Genomic DNA, 16,685 nt, shown 5'->3' with positions numbered 1-16,685 from the left:
GTATATCAGGGGGCCATAGCTGGGAGTATGATTGCTAACATATATCTTGGGGGAGTTGAGATAAAGGAAGTTTCCAGAGGAATTTTTATATGTTAAAGTAGACTTACAGGATCCTGGGGGCCAGGATAATGTTAAGCCAAGATTCTCTTTTGTGCCTAGCAAAGTGTCATCACTGAGGCAGCTCAGCTCCTAGAGGAAGGTCACACTGCCTGTTTGAAGGACTTGTCAGTGGGCTTTAGGCAGTAAGGGAATTTAATTTTCCATTTGCCTTTGTTTCCCACATCACCATGGCAAGCGCTTAAACCCCTTTACATCTTGATGAGGGTGATCTTAGGGCTCCAGGAAACGGAGTCTATAGGTGTCTGGAGATTAGCCTATGGATAAGATTGTTTTTTTTCTTGCAGTTTACTAAGTTATCCGTAAACTGAAGGAGACACCTGTCCCGCGTGACTGTGACCTCTGTCCGTCAGCCATTTGCTCTCTTTCCTTTCCCCTGTTCTTGGGCAGCCAGGAGTGTCCGAGGAATAGCACACATATCCCACCTGGCGGGGACACGGGTGCTGTTAGCCTGCCCTTTGCACTCAGCTTTCCCCATGCTCCCTCGTCACTTTGAAACCGGTGTTTGGGGGATACTAGACGGTGTTGGGTGAGTTGCTCTGGTGGCTGACATCCGTCCTTGGATAAAGTTGAGAGAGAAGATGTCCTTCCTTATTTGGTGGCTCTAGAAGCCACGTTCCCTCCTCATCTCTTTTTTCACAAGGACTTGGCCCTAGTCAGCAGAAGCCCAGGCCATTCAGCAGCCCCCACCCTTGGCACTTCCTTATCTCAGAGTCTTTACTGTGGAATTCCTCGGCCTACCCCGATATGCTCCGGATGTGCTTCAATCCGTGGCCTGCCACTTGGCTCCTCTTGTGATGACAAGCAGATAACATAGCTCACATGCCTTCTCCTTTTCCTGCATACCAACCAGACCCCAGCTCCGAAAAGGAAACGCACCACAAACCAAGAGAGATGGAGTTTTATTTTTATAGAGACATTGTTAAGACGGCAGTAAGCCTAGAATTATGGCAAGTGCTTCCCCATGTTGCTCCAGTAAATCTCCTCAATCACCTCAAGATTTTTACAGATGGGGAAATTAGTAGGTGCAGGGGTTAATTAAATACCCACAGTCACATAGCAAGCGTGTGTGTGTGTGTGTGTGTGTGTGTGTGCGTGCGCGCGTGCAGGGGGAGCATGAAAATTCAAAGCCCGGGCTGACCCAAGTCCAAAGAACCTTTATTGTAGTTAAATCCCATCAGAACTAAGCCTGTCTCTGAAGGCAGTCACTATCAAGATTTGCCAAGTTTGGGTATCATTAACTTGGGAGACAAGTGTTCTTTCTTCAAGGCATGGTATCAAAAGGTACAATTCCATTATTCATCAACATCACTGTGGTTAACACCATAACTCACATACGATGGACAAAGTCTCTATATCTGAGAAACAACAAGAAAGCAGAGGAAATATTTGCTAAACAAACGAACGGGCATAAATCTGAAATCAAGTGGCAGGAGATACATCCAAATGGATACATATGAATGAGTTAAATGCCTCTTTTAAAAGACAAATACTCTTATATGGGGTGAAACAATACAAAGCAAGCTATCTGCTGTTTATAAGAGACACATGTGTGCCAGAACGAGCTTGAGAGGGTGAAACTAAAGGGATGGGCAAAGAGATCCTGTGTAAATGCTACCAAAATATGCAGAGGGGAAATATTAGTACCAAACAAAATAACTTTGAAGCAAAAAGCACCAAGTGGGAGAAGGAGAGATGAAAAACTCCACCCAACAAGAAGTTCTAGCGATAATTAAGGTTCATGCAGTCGATACCATAACATTGGAAACATTGAAAGACCAAATCTGTGTACTCAGGCATGCTAAAAACAGGTACACATAATAAAAAGTTCCTCTTAGGCCTGATAGAAACTTGCCATCTCTTCCAATAATGGCTAATGTGTCTGCCATGTATTTAAAGCAGGGAACTTAAGCTCAGACTTCCAGATTGGAAAGACTCGAAGTATTTCAGGGAGAGCTTATTTATGCTGTATGAGTATTTTACGTCAGGGAAGCATTATGACAAATAGACCGTGAAAATCACACCACATCCTAAGGAAAAACAAAAAGCCAAAGAAGATTCTTGGAGTGTCTCTTCAGGAAATCCTCAAGCATTTAAGGCTCTTGGCAGTTAGGGTAATGTGTTCATAAATTTCCCCTAACAAACTCATTCCAGCATCAGAACATGACAAATCAATCAAACTTTAGAGGATTGATAGCTAAACTCTTCCAGGGCTGTGGGCATGAATCCAGGAAAGGAATTTATGCCAGACTATTGAACCCCTTCCTGCCAAAAATGGAAATAAAGACAGAAAGAAAACCAGTTACTTTACTTCAATTCATATCTACCACATTTTGGGCAAGAGAGTTAAGGCTTCAATTAGAGCTTCTCACAGGTGAGATGAAATTCCTAGCAAAAGTAAGTAACTAAAGCAGTCAATCCTTAAATCTCATCTTCTCCAGCAGGACATGGGGCAATGGAGGAAAGGGGCCAAGAAGCTAATGAGGGAAAAGGTTGTCTGTGGACAAACTTGGGCCCCTAGGAATCTAAATGATGTCTTTTGAAGGGACACAATTTGAACTGATATTGAAGAAAAACCCAAGAACTCGTTCGTGCTAATCTAGAGTTTATATATTCTGATAAGTATAAATTAGACAAGGAATTGGTTAGAAATGCTAATAGTTTTCAAGAGAAGAGGACTTTTTCCTCCTGATCCTATGTCAGGTACATAGGTGAGATCCCCGTACTTGAAGGGGATTTGATGCAGTTGAGGTCACTAGGACTTTACATTCTACAACCAAACCAAATGAACACCTCCGAACTCTGTAGAAACAGGGACCAGAGACCCTACTAGGTAATTGACCAGCAAGGTTGGCTGTGAAAGGGTTAACCACGCGCACGCGCGCACACACACACACACACACGTAACGTGTGTATATATTTCTATATATAACTTCACATAGAAAGAGAGAGAGGGGTGCCTGCGTGGCTCAGTTGAGTGTCTGATTCTTGATTTTGGCTCAGGTCATGATCCCAGGGCCATGGGATCGAGCCCCACATTAGACTCTCTGCTGACAGCAGGGAGCCTGCTTGAGATTCTCCCTCCCTCTCTTTCTGCCCTTCTCCCTCTCATGCTCTTTCTCTTTCTCTCTTTCTTTCAAAATAAATCAAGAAAAAATTTTTAAAAAGGAAGGAAGGAAGGGGGGAAGGAAGGAAGGAAGGAAGGAAGGAAGGAAGGAAGGAAGGAAAGGTAGAAATAGATATCAACTTGGGTCTCTTTCTGCCTCCTCTCCATTCCTTGCCTCCTCTTTTCTCTTTCTCCTCCCTGATCTGACTCTCTGTTTCATTTCCCGTGTGTCTGCTGGTAGGTAGGTCTTGTCTCTGAGTGTCTCTCCATGGCGCTCAGTGTATTTCTCTTGGTCATTGGCTGCCTGCCCCTCTCCCTTCCTCTCTCTGTTCTCCTCCCTTCCTTATTCCTGCCTTTTGCTCTGGCCATGGCTGCTGCTGCTATGATGTGTTTTCTATTGATGGAGTGAGCATTAAGGATGCCCAAATATGGTAACGCTTTCAGTCAGGGTTGAGATCATGGTAGCAAGGCAATGCTCACACCCTGCTCAGGCAGTGCTCAGGAAACTCAGGACTGTCACAAACACGGGCCCACCTTCTATCCAGCCTCCTGAGATCAGAGGAAGCAGAGTGATGCAGCCAGACCCTGGTCTATAAAAGGCAGCAGTGGCTTTCTTCTGGCAGCTGCCACTTGTTACAATTCAGTCAATTTTCCATCCTAAAGCAATTTACATTTATGTCTCTGTTATGATCACTAGGCTGTGCCCTTACTGGAGGGGAAACTGTCTTCCCTAGAAACATTTAGATCATTAGAGTAAATCCACTGGAAGAGGAATGCTCAGATACAACAATGCAACTATTGAAAGATTTTTTTTTTTAATCCACCCTCCTTTTAAAAGAATGTTCAAAGAAATTGCCACATCAGAGTTCTGAAATGTCAAGAATTCCTCTCATTTCTTGCTGGAGTTAATGCCAGGAACATTCTAGAACACTACAATCGCTCATTCCTTACAATGAAGGATAGAGGATTATTTGCCTGAGATTTAACCCACCTGAGAAGTATTTTTCCAAGGTGCTCCTCAAGGTCAAGACTGGCTGCAAAACTTTCAAACCGTTCTATGGGAAAAAAAAAACAACAACAACTTTTTTATTAAAGAGGTGTGCTTAATCAATCATTCCTCCGTGGCACTTTAGGGATTTTATTTTTACCGAATCTTTCTAGAATATGCGGGAAATCTCCAAAATGGACGGCACCAATTTCAGCTGCAGAAAACTGCGTCACTGAAGGTGAGCAAAGACAGGCAATTGTGAAGAATGTAAAGGGTACAGCTTCATTTTTCTAGATTTCCCTTTTGTGATTTCTTTTTTGAAGGGGAGTCCAGGTCAGAAAAGCTGGGAAGCCTATCCCTTAAATTCATGGCTCATGAAATTGATTAAAAAAGGCTTTTAAAGTCTCGTCGAAGGGCTATGTAGGGTGTGGAAATTTCCACCTAGGACAAATTCTGAACTGTACTGGGACTTTCCCTCAACCCAACCTGTTCATTACCATTTATTGAGCACTCACCATACGCCACGCCCTGGGATAAATGTTTAATTAGTTCGCATACATCTCATACTCATTTTTAATACAGATATGATTATTTTACCTATTTTACAGATGAACACACGGAGCCTGATGGGTTAAAGAAATTTGTTTACACAGCTAAGAAGGAAGAGATCTCAGATTCAAACCCACATCTGCTAACCTTACAGTCTATGTTTTCAAATACCTGTCTCATGGCCAGACTCGCCACATAAGAGTCCAGATACGGAGAGAAAATTGGCTCTGAGCACCAGTGGCAATAAATGTCCCAGATGGGGAGCCTGCTCACCCTCCCTAGGCCTGTTCAGTAGATCTCAGAATGTTATGGGGATCATTGTAGGAAGAACCACCCAGGTTCATCAAGCCCTATACCACTTGCAAAGCCTGATTTCTGTTATCTCAGATGATCTTTTCTAGAACTCTATGACTTAGGGGTTGTCATTCCTGTTTTAACAGAAAAAAAGACAAAGACCTAATGAGGTGAGGTACTTACTCAAGGTCACATATCTGGTAACTTCAGAGCCAAGGCTTGGGCCAAGTCCACCTAAGTCTTTGTCCAGTGACCTTTGACCAATCTGGGCCAACTCCAGTCAATTGATCATGACTACTCCGAAATATTTTTGAAAAATAGTCTCAGGATGGATCAAGACTTGGTGAGAAAAATTGTCATGATTGATTAGCCATGTCTGCACGGACACTAAAGTGGGGTGTGGCAGTGCACTTACCATAATTATGTCATTTCTGATCTATTTTGTACAATCTCAAATCTTCCAGAAGAAGGAATGAAGGCTGATCTCAGAAATTCTGAGAATACTCAGAATTTGAATTGAGTTGATTCCAATTGAACTGGAACAGAATTGAATGAACTGAAGTGAAAAACTAATGTACCTGGACCAAAATAATAATGTTAGGCCTGGTGATCGATATATTACACAATGAAATATTTAAATAAAAGAGGAATCAGCTAGAATTGGTGAGAAAGAAAATACAAAGCATCGCCCTATCCCACACTCCCAATATCTAGAAAGCACCAATAAATTAATAATAGTAAATTTTGTTAATTAATTTACACCTATAATAAGATGTTGAGATGTGGTATGTATGACCTATGGCTGAAAAATGAAGTGAGCATCTGCATACTATAAGATTTGGGGCCAAAATCCTTACCACAGGGAAGAGATAGTAGAAAGCCCTGTAGAAGCCCCATTACCACTCCTCCCAGTGTACCTTCTCAGTCTATCTGAATGACTGTCAGGTCCCTTGGACAATACACCTCCTTTAGCAACAAATATTATGCAATGCCAAGTTGCCATCACAAAATGTAATTGACAGATATAATTTGTATATACATACAATTACCCTAAACACCAAATATAATGCCCTAACTTGACAGAAATAATATAAATAAAAGGGACATAATTTGTAATTAAAGTAATAATCTGCTTTAGTACTTATTTCCTGGGGCACAAGAACACTAGAAGACATAATGGAGTAGTCGATTGCTTGGCCTACTTATAATGAATAAGTTTGGATTAAAAAAAAAAAAGAGGAAGCCAATACAAAGTTGAATATTGTTAACATCTTGTCTTTATACTTAACATATTGAAATAAGACCTAAATAAGTAAATTTGGTTTTTTGTATAGATTTATTGTCAATGGAACAGATAAAATGTGGATCGATAGATTCGCAACTTAGGCAGTACAAATGGCCTCGCCATCAGTGATTTTGATGGTCCAAAATTGTCAACAGTTCTTGGTAAAATTCCAAAAAAATAAGCACTCTATAATCTTCCCTTTATTCACAATGGTAGTTACATTTCTGGAGAATTCAAGGTCTGTTAAAGCTATATAAAAATACTTTGACAAAAATACTTCGTAGTTTTTCTATAAAATGGAATTAGGTTCCAGGCTCAGATAATTATAAAATGTCTTGCAGGGAACTGGAAAGACATGCTGGTTATGAGACAGTTCATGGTATGGAATTGTCCCATGCGTTACTGGCAGTGTGGAATCCCTGGCCTTGCCCATTAAGTGTCAGTGCAGTCTCCCATTCACTGTGTTAACCAATAATCGCTTCACATATTTCCAAAGTGCCCCTTGGAGATGGTGTTACCCTTGTTGCAGACATTGTCCTCTACACAGAAGACCAAGAAAGAAATCAAAGTCTAAGAAAGTGTTATCAGGCATGGCTACTATTGCATTTCCCTGGATGAGATCGAGGGAGTGGCTTCCTACCTAAGCCAAGTAAGGGGAGGTGGGGGGCATCGTCAAGAGAATTGGGCATAGAGATTGGGGCTTCCGCCATGAAAAGGAGACTGACATCCCGCTCCCCAGGTTGGATATTCACAGCAGACTGCCTCTTCTGCATCTGTGTTGAGGAGAATTGGAGAGATGTGGAGGGTACAGAGAGATTGTCCACAACTTGGAGCAGCTGCGTGCCCGCCCACCACTGGGCCTGGCAATGAGCTTGAATTTCCCATGGGAAAGCTGGACACAGCGGATTGCAGGGATCTGGGCTTGAGCCATCTCGCTGTTATCCCACTGAGAGGATTATCTATTGCGCAGACACCCAACAACAAGTTGATGTTGCATTTGCCACCCTTGCTGGGAACTGAAGTGGAAGGAGAGCCCAGGAGTAGAAGTAGAGCTGGAGTGACATCTGCTAGTGAGGGATTTGTAAAGTACAAAGAGGGAGGGGGGCTTCAGGAGCTTCAAAGAACCTCTGCATGAATATCTATCATACTGGAGGTGTGGTCATTGACTGGCATGAGCTGGATAGTTAGCAATACAGCAAGGGAAGACCTCAACCCGTTAAGTAAAGACAAGTTTGCCCTTTCTCCTTTTCCCCGCTTGTGATGGTTAATTTTACGTGTCAACCGTAATGGACAGGTTGCCCAGATATTTGGTGAAACATTACTCTGGGTGTATCTGTGAGGGTGTTTCTGGATGAGATTAACATTTGAATCAGTGGGCTGAATAGAGCAGATTGCCCTCCCCAGAGGGGCTGGGCCTCATCCAGTTTGTTCTTTGATGGCTGGAGTAGAATAAAAGGCTGAATAAGAGGTAAATGGAACTCTGCCTGACTATCTCTGAAATGGCACATTGGTCTCTTGCCTTCAGACTCAGACTCAGACTGGAACTTACACGATTAGCTCTCTTGGTTCTCAGGCCTTTGGACTTGCACTGGAACTTGAACTGAGAGCATCAGGTCTCTTGGGTTCAAATGTTTAAATCAAAATGTTTCATGTTGGGGCGCCTGGGTGGCTCAGTCGGTTAAGCGTCTGACTTTAGCTCAGGTCATGATCTCACGGTCTGTGAGTTCGAGCCCCGTGTCGGGCTCTGTGCTGACAGCTCAGAGCCTGGAGCCCACTTCGGATTCCGTGTCTCCCTCTCTCTCTGACCCTCCCCCGTTCATGCTCTGTCTCTCTCTGTCTCAAAAATAAATAAACATTAAAAAAAAAAAACAAACCAAAAATGTTTCATGTTTATACTCCAACAGGTTGAAACTCCTCAGTAACCTAGTGACATACCTGACTTGGTCCCACGAAAGACTTAAAGTAATTTATAAGAAGTCAGGAATTTGAAAAACATATATGAATTTTTTGAAGAAAGCACAATATTGGTTTAAGAAAATAGTGACTCACAGGGGTGCCTGGGTGGCTCAGTTCATTAAGCGTCCGACTTCAGCTCAGGTAATGATCTAATGGTTTGGGAGTTCGAGCCCTGCATCAGGCTCTGTGCTGGCAGCTCAGAGCCTGGAGCCAGCTTCAGATTCTGTGTCTCTGTCTCTCTCTGCCCGTGCCCTGCTCACACTCTGTCTCTCTCTCTCTCTCTCTCTCTCTCTCTCTCAAAAATAAATAAACATTAAAAAAAAATTTAAAAGAAGAAAGAAAATAGTGACTCACAGAAACTTTCATACTGAAGCATTAGTTTCACCACTTAAAGCAAGATCTGATTTCTGGATTATGTGAACTAATTGACTTTGAGTTCTGATACCTTTGTTTAGTATTAGGAAGGCAGCTGATGTGTAGTGAATTTGGAACCTGAAGACCAGGGTTCAGGTTCTGTCCATCTAAATTGATTATCTTGAGTGATGTTAAGCTCCCATTTTGTCATCTATGAAACTGATATAACAAATCCTACCATTTAGGACAAAGATGAGAATATATATACGTAAAAAATATTTTTAAACCCTACATTTAAATTATATGGTATGATATTTCTGCGTTGAGTTCAAACAAAGGAGGGAGGTAGCTGGCTGGCTGAAAGAGCGCTTGGTTAAGAATAAAGAGATCACAGGGGTGCCTGGGTGGCTCAGTCGGTTGGGCGTCTGACTTCGGCTCAGGTCACGATCTCACTGTCCGTGAGTTCGAGCCCCGCGTCGGGCTCCGGGCTGATGGCTCAGAGCCCGGAGCCTGTTTCCGATTCTGTGTCTCCCTCTCTCTCTGCCCCTCCCCCGTTCATGCTCTGTCTCTCTCTGTCTCAAAAATAAAATAAACGTTAAAAAAAAAAAATTAAAAAAAAAAAAAGAATAAAGAGATCACAGTATTTGCATAGTGGGTCTCAGTAAGTGACCTACTGCTCTAACTCCCTGAATTTAGATGAATCATATATTTTTTTAAAAAATTAATTTCTCTCAACTATTAAATGAAATTAATTAAAGGTCCTCTTTTGATCCCTAAATATTTTGGGGCTTGATGGTTGGTTTGCTTCAATTTACGTTTCCATTTTTGTGTAGGAATATAAATTAGGATCAGGAATATTACTGCCTGGATTTCTATTTTGAAAAAGTGTGAAATGTGAGGACTTCCAAACCTTGGTATTTGTAACTAACACATGTAAAATCACTCACAGTGACTTTTGGAATATTTTTATCTGTCGGCAGATTTGGATAGAGGCATCCGAGTGCCGAACTTCAGATCTTCAACGTGTTATAACCTCTCGTTATTGTTTTAGTGGCAGTTTCAGCTCTTGGAACATTGCCTTTTACTTACAGTTACTGTACTTGTACCCAAGGGCTGGCACAGCAAAGTACCATAGAGAGCGTGGTTTAAACAACAGGGTTGGCTGCTTCTGAGGGATCTGAAGAAGAATCTGTTTCATGCCTCTCTCCTAGCTTCTGGTCGTTTGCTGGCTGTTCTGGATTGAATTACGTTCCCCCCAAATTCATAAGTTGAAGCCCTAACCCTCAGTTCTCGGACTGTAACCTTATTTAGAGACAGGGTCTTTAATCAAATTAAAAGGAGGTCGTTAGGGTGCATCCTAATCCAATGGGGCTAGAATCTTTATAAGAAGGGGGATTTTGACACAGACTCATCCGGAAGGAAGGTGATGTGAAGACACAGGGAGAAGATGTCTACAAGCCAAGGAGAGAGACCTGGAACAGATCTCTTTCCCTCATAGCCCTCAGAAAGAACCAGACTTGGCAACTTGCCAATGTCTTGATCCAGGACTTCAACCCTCTAGAACTGTGAGACAATACAGTTCTTTTGTTTCCGCCACCCAGTTTGTGATACTTTGTTATGGCAGCCCCAGGAAACTGAGAGACTCACAATTTTCACATTCTTTGGCTTGGAGACGCAGCACCCCTGTCTCTTCCTTCAAGTTCACGTGGCATACTGTGTGTGTGTGTGTGTGTGTGTGTGTGTGTGTGTGTGTCTCCAAATTTCTCCTTTTGATAAAGAACAGAAGTTATATTGGATTAGGGCCCATCCCCTGCTCCATCATGACCTCATCTTAACTAATTACATCTGCTACAACCTTATTTCCAAGTAAGGTCACATTCTAAGGTACCGGGTTTAAGATTTGGGGAGACACAATTCAACCAGTAACAGTTACCTATTGGGAGAGGTTGAAAAATATGGCCACAATATTTTACAGGTCCTCTCGTCAAGAGATGAAGTTTATTGTCTCATCCCTTAAGTCTGGACAGCACTTGTGACTTACTGTGTCTAAGTGAATGTAACAGTAATGACACTACATGAGGTGTGGAGCATAGGCCTCAAGAGTCCTTGCAGCCTCTGCCTTCTGCCCCTTGGACTGCAGCCCTGAGACCACCATGAACACAAGCCGGACCAGCTTCCTAAAGAAGAAGCCTTGTGGAGGGGAACGAAGATGCCCTGGACGACAGCCACCAACAACTGCCAGACATTGAGTGAGACCATCCCGGACCTTTTAAATAGGAGTTGGCAAACCATAGCCCATGGGCTAAATCCAGCCCAGCTATATTTGTGTAGCCTATGAGCTAAGAATGGTTTTAGCCATTTTAATGGGTGGCAAATATCAAAAGAAGAGTACTATTTTATAGCATATGGGAATTATATGAAGTTCAAATTTTAGAGCCCACAAATGAGGCTTCGTTAGGACACAGCCTCACTCCCTTGTTTGTATATTGTCTGTGGTTGCTATTATGCTATAATGGCAGACTCAAGGATTTGTGACAGAGACTATATAACCATTGAAGCCTAAAACATTTAATATCTGGCCCTTGATAGGTAAGGTTTTCTGACCCCTGTCTGAAGTGCCGCCGAGTTTCCAGCTGAACGCAGCTGCGTGAGTGAGCCCAAAGGAAAGCAAGCAGAGGGTCTGCCCAGCCTACCCACAGGAGCAGGAGAACAAATCCTTGCGTGAGTGTGGCTTCTTATGCAACAATAGATAACCAAAATACTTCTGCATCAGACTTCAAGTTAAGTAGGAAATAATTTTAATATGAAACCAAAACAAAACGTGTCTGTCTTTGCAAAAACCAGCAGGCAAAAATAACAACAACAAATCAATCTCTTAACCCACTGGGAACCTGAACCAAACTTCTCAAACCTTTTTTTTTTTTTTTTTTCACATGCATGGTTGTAATTTTTCAGGTAATTATTTTTTTTTAACTCACGGTACAGGGAGCAAATAATTAGTCGAATCAAAACTCTTCCCGAAACTATATTAAATGTCCTCAGGTTTACATTGGATTTCATCCTAAACCAATTTTCTGAATTTCATGCTATGTGACTAGTAGCCTATGATTCTGACAAAAGTGCCTGAAAACAGCAAACAAAAGCTCGCTCCCTCCCTTTGTGTACTCCTCACTGCTCACAGAATTGAACTGCTGCAAGACAAACCCAGACGAAACACGCTGCATCAGTTTGCTTTCTGAGGACTGCCATGGTTAGCTGACTTCCTGTGCAGGAGACACAGCCATAGTCTAACCACAGAAGCAGTTTCCGGCCTCTAACAATGAAAGCTGGGACTCATGAGATCTGGGAAAACCTGGGTCTGAATCTTCCCACTTAACGTAGAGCCACTGCCTTGACCACAGCAGCCAAGTTCCCACAAGGTTATCTGAAGCATCACTGAGTTAAGAGTTAAAAGACGTAGGGGCGCCTGGGTGGCTCAGTCTCTTAAGTGTCTGACTTCGGCTCAGGTCATGATCTCACAGTTAGTGAGTTCAAGCCCTGTGATGGGCTCTGTGACGACAGCTCAGAGCCTGGAGCCTGCTTCGGATTCTGCGTCTCCCCCTCTCTCTGCTCCTCCCTCACCTGCACTCTGTCTCTGTCTCTGTCTCTGTCTCTGTCTCTCTGTCTCTCTGTCTCTGTCTCAAAAAAAAAAAACCCCAAAAAACAAACAAATAAAACATTAACAGTTAAAAGATGTAGGTTCTCATGTTGTGTCACCTTAAGCGTTTTCTTCTCCACAGATGAGAAATAGAATATTACGTAGCATGCCACATGGCAATAGTAGTACCTAGTAATACCTGACCATGACCTAGCGTTCATATATTGAATGTTAACAGTGTGTCAGGTATTGTTCTAGGGACAGAACAGTGAATAAAATTAGGTCATTGCTCTCATGAAGATCCTCATGAAGGAGATAAAATTCTACAATGAGAGGAGATAACAATAAATATATCAACCAGCAAATATGTAGGCTGCATGTGCCATGCAGAAAGTCAATACGTGCCAGGAAAGAAAATAAAACAAGGTTAAGAGTTGCTATATTATACAAGGTGATCAGGACAGGCTTCGCCAGTAAAGTAACAGCTACACCAAAGTCTGAAGGAAGATGGAGCCCTAGGGATGGATATCTGCAGGACGTGTTGTTTTCCAGGCAGAGGGAACAGCATGTGAAAAGTCCCTAAGGTAGAAGTATGCTTAGCATGTTTAAGGAATAGCAAAGAGGCAGTGTGGCTACAGCAGAATGAGAAAGGCAGAGAGGTTGTCAGGGCCAGATCACATGGGATTTTGTAGCTCGCAGGCAGTATTTGAGATTATTCGGAATGAGATGAGAACCCACTGGTGAGTTTGAGCAGAGGAGTGACAAGTTTTGACATAGGTTTTAAAGGGATCTTCTGTCCACTATGGCAAGAGTAGATTACAAGGGAGCAGGGATGCAAGCAGGAAAACGAATTCAAAGGCTATTACAATAACACAGGTGAGAAGTGACTCTGGCTTGGTAGAGGTAGAAGGGATAAAGGATGTTCAGATGATGGATATGTTTGAAGGTAGAACAAATCAGGATTTTCTAGTGGAGAAGTGGTTGAGTGTGAGAAAAAGAAAAGTGTCGATGATGAAACCAAGGTTCTTCTCTGAGTAATTGGGAGGATGGAGCTGCCATGTATGGAAATGGAGAAGACTCTGGAATAAACATGTTTTAAGGGAAAAGGAATCGGGGCGGGGAAGGGGAAGGGTGGTTGGTTTTTTGTTTCTAACGTGTTGAGATTTTCAATTAGACATCTAGGAGATCCGTAGAGAAGGTAATATTGACATAGACACTTGGAGTTCAGAGGAGTAGTCCACTCTGGAGATACACTTGGGAGTTGTCAGCATAGAGATCATATTTAAAGTCATAAAATTGGCTGCATTATTTGGCCTGTAATCACTGTAGGCAACTAGGCCCCCATTGTGCTGAAGGTACTTTGAAGAGCTATGTAGAATATGCCTCAGAATTGTCTGTCTGAGATGTGGGATAGAGGAAAAGCCACTGGATCTCAGTCCCCCTTGGTCGAAGTTTGCTCCATGGGGTGTTAAGTCCTCAAACTCCCAGATTTGTGTATGCACCAGAACGTCAGAGTAGATTCCCTTAGGCATTAGAGTATGATGGTGGCTATAGTGGGTTAAATAATGGTCCCTAAAGATATCCAAGTCCTTACCCTTGGAACCTGTAGGTGTGCCTTATATGGCAAAATGGTGCTTTGCAGATGTGATTAAATTAAGGATCTTGAGATGGGGAGGTTATCCTGGATTGCCTAGGTAGGCCTTAAGTGCAAGCACAGCATCCTTATAAGAGGGACATTTGACTACACACTGGAAAAGAAAGTCATGTGTTTCACACAGGATCATAGAGAGACGATGCTACATGACTGGCATTGAAGACAGAGGAAGGGGCGATGAGCCAAGGACAACGAATGCAGCTCTAGAGCTGGAAGAGACAAGCACATAGATTGGTGGTAATTTGTTACAGCAGCCAAAGGAACGAATAGAGTGGCAGAGAATAGGGTTTTGGGGTTATACCTGCAGACTGTGGCACCAATGACCGGAGTATAAAGGTGGGCCAAGAGGATTTGAGACAAGGAGCAAATCTGGCTCAATCCAATCCACTGCTTGGATCTGTTTGTGGACTCTGTTCAGTCCGGCCCATCAGAGAGTTTACAAAGTGGTGACCAGTCTCAAGGCCTATTGAATACTCAATCCAGGAAGATTAAATGGAACAAGCTACAGTCTCTGCTGCTGCAACTGATCCTCTGATATGATTGATAGATATTTATCCTTTTCCTCCTCCACCATTCTTTTTATATATCTCTCACCTTCGGCTGATCTACAGTAGGTATAGGATGTTTGCCTGGTAGGGTGGCCCAGAACTTCATCTCTGAGGGTCTAGAACTCATAGTTGCTTTATCCTTGTTGGGTCATGAAGCCAGAAATTTCCCATTTATGCTTATCACTGGACATGGAGGTGCTAAGAAACACCCCTGATCAAGATGTACTCTCTCTTGCCCTGACTATATAGAGGTAATCCCAGAGCCTCATGATAATCAGGGAAATGAGTTAATACGGTGATTCCTGCCTCTGCCTTTTGGTTCACTGGCTTAAGAAACCAAAATAACTAGATGCCAATGATAGTTCAGGTTCAGTGGGACACTTAGAGAATCCTCTTGTGAAAATATTCTTCCCCTACCACTCATGGGGGAGTATGACTGGGGGAAAGATATCTAATCCAAAACAACCTAAGATTAAAGGGATAGGAAGTACAAATTTTACAACTGGGTCTTTGGGAATTATGATGAGAGGGGACAATCCTACTTCTACCTTATTGGTTCCTAGAATCATCTATTCTAGCTGTTGAGGACACAGCACCATATATCAGCCATCAGTGCTGTACATATATTACATCCTGGAGGATAGTTTCCTAATTCTTCAGGGTGTTTTTCCTGAGATGATGCCATAGCTGAGTCTTTAATTGGCCATTCCATCATTATATCATGCTGGTGCCTTCCAGGTAATTTGATATATAGTAGAAAAAATGAGTTCCATAGTTATATGCCGAATGTCACCTCTTCTTCACTGTAAAATAGATCTATTGATCTGATACAAAGTTATGTAGGGATCCCATATCAGTAAGTCAGGCATTATATAAGACCTTGGATGTGGTGCAGGAAGAGGTGCAGCAGGCAGAGAAAGCAAACCCCTACACAGAAGAAGTAGGTATCAACTCTGGTAAGGAAGAATCATTACTCTATCGGGATAGAAAGAGACCAATCTAACCCCTTTAAGCAATCTAGCAATCAATAATCAATAATCATTAACCAATGCCCCCCACATGGCTAGCCTGTTTCCTCAAGATAGAGTGCCATATCAAGTATTCAGTGTCAGTCTCTTCAGTCGTGAGGGTGGAAATTCATGAGTGACAGCTGAGAGAAGAGCCTTAATGAGAGGAATCCCATGATCTTAGGTCCACTTACAGCCCCGTCCCCGCCACAAGAGCCACTCGTGGGCACATTGTTGGAGCCCTGCAGTGACTGAGAGGAGAAGGTGGCAACATCCAGAGGGCAACTTATCCTCCCTACGTATAGTGGTGACTCCTCTTCAAAGACACAAGTCATTTCCACATGACTCGTTCCCAAACTGCCTTTTCTCTGGACTTCTAATCTTTCTTTTCCTGGGTCCTGACCATCCAGCCATACTCTTTTCCACTTCTGTGTGTATAGCTGTGCGTCAAGCTATTCACAAAGTGCATGACTAAGTGCGCTGCTGGAAGCCTTGGTAACTGGGAGGCTTTTCCTTCTGCACTTTTAGAACTCCCTCTGTGTTGTGGTTCTAAAACGTTCACTTAGCACCCATCTGTGAACCTCTGTTAGTTGGTTGCAGGGGCTTCCCCATGAGGCCATAGGTGAGAGCTGCGGTGAAGGCATTGGTACAACAGATGGAGGTGACATGAACGTCTTTGTTACCTTTGGGGTAACAATTGATTTGTTTTTACCTTTGGCGTCAAAACATATTTGTACTTTTGGGGTCTTCTTGGATCCGAGTCTGAATGTACTTTTCCATCAAATGATGGGTTGCCTGACCTTGTGACCTGGTGGATCTGATAACACTTACTTCATTATTAGTACTTTTATGTTCCATGCTCGGTGCTCAATCTCTATGGAGGCTCAGTACTACCACAGATGCTGCTTTGAAAATGGTAATTAGTTCTCTGCCATAGATGATGTGGCTGGGCTCTGTGCTGTGGCTCTCCTATTAGCCCTTGGCTGAGACTCCACACAACATTGATATCTACCATAACTATCTCTAGCACTGCTGAGTTTAATGGGTCATAATGGCCCAAGTGGCAGCTTGACTATATTGCAGCTTGAATCTCCTGAAACTCTCTTGCTCTGGGTGCCACTCAAAAATGGTAGCCTTCTGAGTCCTTCGGTAAATGTGGTACAGAAGTATCCCCAAGTGGAGTACATGTT

This window comes from Panthera onca, chromosome D2 (genome assembly GCF_046562875.1).
Source record: "Panthera onca isolate mPanOnc1 chromosome D2, mPanOnc1 haplotype 2, whole genome shotgun sequence".
Classification (NCBI taxonomy): Eukaryota; Metazoa; Chordata; class Mammalia; order Carnivora; family Felidae; genus Panthera; species Panthera onca.
The sequence above is the reverse complement of the archived record's forward strand: the minus strand, read 5'-3'. Positions refer to the sequence as shown.